This window comes from Arachis hypogaea, chromosome 20, assembly GCF_003086295.3.
Source record: "Arachis hypogaea cultivar Tifrunner chromosome 20, arahy.Tifrunner.gnm2.J5K5, whole genome shotgun sequence".
NCBI classification, from domain to species: Eukaryota; Viridiplantae; Streptophyta; class Magnoliopsida; order Fabales; family Fabaceae; genus Arachis; species Arachis hypogaea.
Window position 1 is genome coordinate 107,407,213 of NC_092055.1, and position 8,459 is coordinate 107,415,671.

The 8,459-nt window shown below is 39.5% G+C and overlaps 1 non-coding gene across 1 annotated transcript; it reads right to left on the bottom strand.

Moving 5' to 3' along the window:
- Window positions 1–725: 725 nt before the first annotated feature.
- Window positions 726–833, bottom strand: LOC112787606 (small nucleolar RNA R71). Its single transcript, XR_003195010.1, has one exon. It is a non-coding gene; the product is annotated as a small nucleolar RNA R71 (small nucleolar RNA).
- Between the last annotated feature and the right edge of the window lie 7,626 nt (window positions 834–8,459).

An 8,459-nucleotide genomic window follows, 5' to 3' on the forward strand; every position in this document is an offset into this window, starting at 1 on the left:
TCGAAAATTCTCCTCCCTTACCTCCTTCTATTTATTTATTTATTTACTAACACCCCTCTTTCACCCAAGAATTCTAACATATTCCCTTGCGTTTGGATTCTCATTCTTCTATTCATATCCTCTTCTACTGACATAAAGGAATCTCTATACTGTGACATAGAGGATTCCATATTTTCTGTTTTCTTCTTTTTCATATGAGCAGGAACAAGGATAAGGACATTCTTGTTGAAGCTAATCTCGAACCTGAAAGAACTCTGAAGAGGAAGCTAAGGGAAGCTAAAGCACAACTCTCTGGAGAAAATCTGACAGAAATTTTCGAAAAAGAAGGAGACATGGCCGAAAATAATAACAATGCAAGGAAGATGCTTGGTGACTTTACTGCACCTAATTCCAATTTACATGGAAGAAGCATCTCAATCCCTGCCATTGGAGCAAACAATTTTGAGCTGAAACCTCAATTAGTTTCTCTGATGCAACAGAATTGCAAGTTTTATGGACTTCCATTCGAAGATCCCTTTCAGTTCTTAACTGAATTCTTGTAGATCTGTGATACTGTTAAGACCAATGGTGTTGATCTCGAGGTCTACAGGCTTATGCTTTTCCCATTTGCTGTAAGAGACAGAGCTAGAATATGGTTGGACTCTCAACCTAAAGATAGCCTGAACTCTTGGAATAAGCTGGTCACGACTTTCTTAGCCAAGTTCTTTCCTCCTCAAAAGCTTAGTAAGCTTAGAGTGGATATTCAAACCTTCAGACAAAAGGAAGGTGAATCCCTCTATGAAGCTTGGGAGAGATACAAGGAACTGACCAAAAAGTGTCCTTCTGACATGCTTTCAGAATGGACCATCCTGGATATATTCTATGATGGTCTGTCTGAATTATCAAAGATGTCATTGGACCATTCTGCAGGTGGATCCATTCACCTAAAGAAAATGCCTGCAGAAGCTCAAGAACTCATTGACATGGTTGCAAATAACCAGTTCATGTACACTTCTGAAATTAATCCTGTGAGTAATGGGACGCCTATGAGGAAGGGAGTTCTTGAAATTGATACTCTGAATGCCATATTGGCTCAGAATAAAATATTGACTCAACAAGTCAATATGATCTCTCAGAGTCTGAATGGATTAAAGGAATCATCCAACAGTACTAAAGAGGCATCTTCTGAAGAAGAAGCTTATGATCCTGAGAACCCTGCAATAGCAGAGGTGAATTACATGGGTGAACCCTATGGAAACACCTATAATCCCTCATGGAAAAATCATCCAAATTTCTCATGGAAGGATCAACAAAAGCCTCAACAAGGCTTTAATAATGGTGGAAGAAACAGGTTTAGCAATAGTAAACCTTTTCCATCATCCACTCAGCAACAGATAGAGAATTCTGAGCAGAATCCATCTAGCTTAGCAAATATAGTCTCTGATCTATCTAAGGCCACTGTAAGTTTCATGAATGAAATTAAACAAGGTCCTCCATTAGAAATTTGGAGGCACAAGTGGGCCAGCTGAGTAAAAGAGTCACTGAAATTCCTCCTAGTACTCTCCCAAGCAATACAGAAGAGAATCCAAAGAGAGAGTGCAAGGCCATTGATTTGACCATCATGGCCGAACCTACAAGGGAAGAGGAGGACGTGAATCCTAGTGAGAAAGACCTCTTGGGACGTCCAGTGACCAATAAGGAGTTCTCCTTTGAGGAACCAAAGGAATCTGAGGCTCAATTAGAGACCATAGAGATTCCATTGAACCTCCTTCTGCCCTTCATGAGCTCTGATGATTATTCTTCCTCTGAAGAAGATGAAGAAATTACTGAAGATCAAGTTGCTTAGTACCTTGGTGCAATCATGAAGCTGAATGCCAAATTATTTGGTAATGAGACTTGGGAAGATGAACCTCCCTTGCTCACCAATGAACTGAATGCATTGGATAGGCAGAAATTACCTCAAAAGAAACAGGATCCTGGAAAATTCTTAATACACTGTACCATAGGCACCATGACCTTTGAGAAGGCTCTGTGTGACCTGGGGTCAAGAATAAACTTAATGCCACTCTCTGTAATGGAGAAACTTTGGATCTTTGAGGTGCAAGCTGCTAGAATCTCATTAGAGATGGCAGACAACTCAAGAAAACAGGCTTATAGACTAGTAGAGGACATGTTAGTAAAGGTAGAAGGCATTTACATCCCTGCTGATTTCATAATCCTAGACACTGGGAAGGATGAGGATGAATTCATCATCCTTGGAAGACCCTTCCTAGCCATAGTAAGAGCTGTGATTGATGTGGACAAAGGAGAGTTAGTCCTTCAATTGAATGAGGACAACCTTGTGTTTAAAACTCAAGGATCTCCTTCTGTAACCATGGAGAGAAAGCATGAAAAGCTTCTCTCACTGCAGAGTCAACCAAAGCCCCCACAGTCAAACTCTAAGTTTGGTGTTGAACCCCCACATTAAACTCTAAGTTTGGTGTTGGGAGGTTCCAACCTTGCTCTGATTATCTGTGAGGCTCCATGAGAGCTCACTGTCAAGATATTGACATTAAAGAAGCGCTTGTTGGGAGGCAACCCGATGTTATTTAATCATATCTATTTTATTTTATTTTTGTTATTTCGTGTTTTATTAGGTTGATGATCATGTGAAGTCACAAAAACTACTGAAAAATAAAAAAAAAACAGAATGAAAAATAGCATGAAAACAGCACACCCTGGAGGAGAGTAGTCTGGCATTTAAACGCCAGAAACAAGCATCTGCCTGGCGTTAAACGCCAGAAACAGGCTACATTTGGGCGTTTAACGCCAGAAACAAGCAGCATTCTGGCGTTAAACACCAGGATTACACAGCAAGGGCGTTTTACATGCCTAATTGGAGCAGGAATGTTAAGTCCTTGACCCCACAGGATCCCCACATCTTCTTCTCTCCTTTTCACACCTTTTCATAACTCTCTTCCCCAAATACCCTTCACCAATCACCTCAATCACTCTTTTCCATCACTTCTTCACCACTCACATCCATCCTCTCTTCCCCATAAACCCCACCTACCTTCAAAATTCAAACTAATTTCCCTCCCAAACCCAACCCTAATGGCCGAACCCTACACCTCTCTACACTCCTATATAAACCCCTCATTCCTTCTTCGTTTTCACACAACACAACCCTCTCTTCTTCTCCTTGGCCGAATACATCTTCTTCCCCCATCTCTTCCATTTTCTTCTTCTTCTACTACTTTCTTTCTTCTTTTGCTCAGGGGCGAGCAAACATTTTAAGTTTGGTGTGGTAAAAGCATAGCTTTTTGTTTTTCCATAACCATTTATGGCACCTAAGGCCAGAGAAACCTCTAGAAAGAGGAAAGAGAAGACAATTGCTTCCACCTCTGAGTCATGGAAGATGGAAAGATTCATCTCAAAGGTCCATCAAGACCACTTCTATGAAGTTATGGCTAAGAAGAAAGTGATCCCTGAGGTTCCTTTCAAGCTCAAAAAGAATGAGTATCCAGAGATCCGACTTGAGATCCAAAGAAGAGGTTGGAAAGTTTTCACCAACCCCATTCAACAAGTCAGGATCCTAATGGTTCAAGAGTTCTATGCAAACGCATGGATAACTAGGAACCATGATCAAAGTGTGAACCCGAATCCAAAGCATTGGCTTACCATGGTTCGGGGGAAATACTTAGATTTCAGTCCGGAAAATGTAAGGCTGGCGTTCAACTTGCCAATGATGGAAGAGAACGCATGCCCCTACACAAGAAGGGTCACCTTTTATCAAAGGTTAGACCAAGTCCTCATAGACATATGTGAGGAAGGAGCTCAATGGAAAATTGACTCAAGAGGTAAGCCGGTTCAATTAAGAAGGCATGACCTCAAACCAGTGGCTAGGGAATGGCTAGAGTTCATTCAACGCTCAATCATTCCTACTAGTAACCGGTCTGAAGTTACTATAGACCGGGCCATCATGATCCATAGTATCATGATTGGAGAGGAGGTGGAAGTTCATGAGATTATACCTCAAGAACTTTACAAGGTGGCTAACAAGTCCTCCACTTGGGCAAGGTTAGCCTTTCTTCACCTCATATGTCACCTCTGCAATTCGGCTGGAATTGACATAGAGGGAGACATCCTCATTGAAGAGGACAAGTCCATCACTAAGAAAAGGATGGAGCAAACAAGAGATCATGGACCTCAACAAGAGTATGAGGAAATTCCTCACCATGAAATCCCTGAGATGCCTCAGGAGATGCACTTTCCTCTACAAAACTATTGGGAGTAAATCAAACACCTCCCTAGGAGAATTAAGTTCTAATATGGGACAACTAAGGGTGAAGCACCAAGAGAATTCCATCATCCTCCATGAAATTAGAGAAGATCAAAGAGCTATGAGGGAGGAGCAACAAAGGCAAGGAAGAGACATAGAGGAGCTCAAAAGCACCATTGGTTCTTCAAGAAGAGGAAGACGTCACCCTCACTAAGGTGGACTCATTCCTTAATCTCCTTGTCTATCTATTTTACTGTTTTTTTATTTTTGAGCTTTATGTTTTATTTATGTTTGTGTCTTTACTCGATGATCATTAGTGTTTAAGTGTCTATGTCTTAAAGCTATGAATGTCCTATGACTCCATCACCTCTCTTAAATGAAAAATGTTTTAATTACAAAAGAACAAGAAGTACAGGGTTTCGAATTCATCCTTGAAACTAGTTTAATTATTTTGATGTGGTGACAATACTTTTTGTTTTCTGAATGAATGCTTGAACAGTACATGTGTCTTTTGAATTTGATGTTTATGAATGTTAAATATGTTGGCTCTTGAAGAATAAGGAAAAAGGAGAAATGTTATTTGATAATCTGAAAAATCATAAAAATGATTCTTGAAGTAAGAAAAAGCAGTGAATACAAAATCTTGCAAAAAAAAAAAGAAAAAAAATATAAATATAGCGAAAAAAAAGAAAGAAACAGAAAAAGCAAGCAGAAAAAGCCAAAAGCTCTTTAAACCAAAAGACAAGAGCAAAAAGCCAATAGCCCTTAAAACCAAAAGGCAAGGGTAAATAAAAAGGATCCCAAGGCTTTGAGCATCAGTGGATAGGAGGGCCTAAAGGAATAAAATCCTGGCCTAAGCGGCTAAACCAAGCTGTCCCTAACGATGTGCTTGTGGCGTGAAGGTGTCAAGTGAAAACTTGAGACTGAGCAGTTAAAGTCAAGGTCCAAAGCAAAAAAAGAGTGTGCTTAAGAACCCTGGACACCTCTAATTGGGGACTTTAGCAAAGCTGAGTCACAATCTGAAAAGGTTCACCCAGTTATGTGTCTGTGGCATTTATGTATCCAGTGGTAATACTGGAAAACAAAGTGCTTAGGGCCACGGCCAAGACTCATAAAGTAGCTATGTTCCAGAATCAACATACTGAACTAGGAGAATCAATAACACTATCTAAACTCTGAGTTCCTATAGATGCCAATCATTCTGAACTTCAATGGATAAAGTGAGATGCCAAAACTATTCAAGAGGCAAAAAGCTACAAGTCCCGCTCATCTGATTGGAGCTATGTTTCATTGATATTTTGGAAACTATAGTATATTCTCTTCTTTTTATCCTATTTGATTTTCAATTGCTTGGGGACAAGCAACAATTTAAGTTTGGTGTTGTGATGAGCGGATAATTTATACGCTTTTTGGCATTATTTTTACATAGTTTTTAGTATAATTTAGTTAGTTTTTAGTATATTTTTATTAGTTTTTAAATAAAATTCACATTTCTGGACTTTACTATGAGTCTATGTGTTTTTCTGTGATTTCAGGTATTTTCTGGCTGAAATTGAGGGACTTAAGCAAAAATCAGATTCAGAGGTTGAAGAAGGACTGCAGATGCTGTTGGATTCTGACCTCCCTGCACTCAAAGTGGATTTTCTAAAGCTACAGAACTCTAAATGGCACGCTCTTAATTGCGTTGGAAAGTAGACATCTAGGGTTTTCCAGAAATATATAATAGTCCATACTTTGCCCGAGTTTAGATGACACAAACTGGCGTTCAACGCCAGTTCCATGCTGCATTCTAGAGTTAAACGCCAGAAACAGGTTGCAAAGTGGAGTTAAACGCCAGAAACAGGTTACAAACTGGCGTTTAACTCCAAGAGAAGCCTCTACACGTGTAAAGCTCAATGCTCAGCCCAAACTCACACCAAGTGGGCCCCAGAAGTGAATTTCTGCATCATTTACTCATTTCTGTAAACCCTAGTAACTAGTTTAGCATAAATAGGACTTTTTACTATTGTATTTACATCAGGAGTTTTATCTTCGGATCATTTTTAGTCTTGGTTACTCTGGTTCCCATCTGGGGCCAAGACCAATGAACTCCATTATCACTTATGTATTTTCAACGGTAGAGTTTCTACACACCATAGATTAAGGTGTGGAGCTCTGCTGTTCCTCACGAATTAATACAAAGTACTATTGTTTTTCTATTCAATTCAAGCTTATTTCAATTCTAAGATATTCATTCGCACCTCAATATGAATGTGATGATCGTGACAGTCATCATCATTCCCAACCTATGAACGCGTGCCTGACAACCACTTCCGTTCTACCTTAGATTGAATGAGTATCTCTGGGATTCCTTAATCAGAATCTTCGTGGTATAAGTTAGAATCCATGGACGGCCATTCTTGAGATCCAGAAAGTCTAAACCTTGTCTGTGGTATTCCGAGTAGGATCTGGGAAGGGATGGCTGTGACGAGCTTCAAACTCGCGAGTGCTGGGCGTAGTAACAGACGCAAAAGGATCAATGGATCCTATTCCAGTATGATCGAGAACCGACAGATGATTAGCCATGCAGTGACAGCGCATTGGACCATTTTCACTGAGAGGACAGGATGTAGCCATTGACAACGGTGATGCCTAACATACATCTTGCCATAGAAAGGATTATGAATGATTGGATGAAGACAATAGGAAAGCAGAGGTTCAGGGGGAACGAACGCATCTCTATACGCTTATTTGAAATTCTCACCAATGAATTACATAAGTATCTCTATCTTTAATTTTACGTTTTATTCATCTTTTAATTATTAAATCTCTATAATCAATTGAATCTGCCTGACTGAGATTTACAAGGTGACCATAGCTTGCTTCAAGCCGACAATCTCCGTGGGATCGACCCTTACTCACGTAAGGTTTATTACTTGGACGACCCAGTGCACTTGCTGGTTAGTTGTGGGAAGTTGTGACAAAGAACTAAGATTATGAATGTGCGTATTGAGTTTTTAGCGCCGTTACCAAGGAATGAATCCGTCACAATTTCTGCACACCAGGCCGTCATTGCATGCACACAAGGAAGACCTATAAGAAAAAGGTAGATAATAATGTATGAATCGAAAAACAAAGTAATGTAACATAAAATATAGTAACATATAAAGTGTATTTTATACCTATCAATTGCCACATATTTCAGGTACATGTGCTCTTGCCTAAATGCACCCCAAGTTTTTTATTGTGTATTTGGACCTCAAATACATGACAATCATTGTCTCCAGTCCATTCATCTAGTCTTTTTTGTTGAATTGAAGCTAAAGTGCCTGTGTATGTACTTAAGACCTTCTTGTATCTAGCGATTCTTCTCATGTTATAACAACGTAGCTCTTCCAACCTTGTCAGAATGGGCTTCCCTCTGTAATGGACAATTTTGGCATTCCATACTTTAGTCATGTTATTAGTGATGTTATCAAGCTTTATCCAATGGCTAAAGTGTGCTTTGACCCAACAAGAAGGCTAAAATTTGGCAACATAAGCCCAAGCAGCCTCATTGATCCTCTTAAGCCTTTTCATATTTGGTTGGAACTCAGTATCTGTACTACCTTTTGCACAAGCCTGCATAATATTCTTTATTTGTTTGTCCTTGTATTTGTTTATAAAATTTTTTCAAATGTGTCTCACATAGTTTCAGTGGTGAGCATTGGGCATGACCTCTTGAAGGGCTGGAAGTAATCCCTGAGAAATAACAAGCACGCATACAAATTAATTAGAGTTTACTCACTACTATAAAACATAACACAAATGAACAAAGAAAGCAAACTAATTAAATATGGGTAAATACCTTCTGCTGGTATGAAATGAAGTTCCAACCTTTCACTATGCAATACCCTAAATCTTCTTGCAGCTTTGTCAAGAACCATTTTTAACTATCTTTTGTGTCACTATCTGCTATAGCATAAGCAATCACATAAAAGTGATTGTTTTCATCCTGTTCGACTGCTGACAAAAGCTGTCTCCCATAATAACCTTTGAGGAAGCAACCATCTAAACCAATCAAGGGCCTGCATCCAGCCTTAAAGCCTCTTTTGTAGGCTTCCAAATAGATGTATAGTCTTCGAAACAAGGGTAGTGATTGAGGGATTAGCTCTACCTCCAAAAGGGCAAAACTCCCAGGGTCGCTCCTCAAAATCTCATGTAGATAGTCCCTGAGTTTCCCGTATTGTGCCTTTTTATT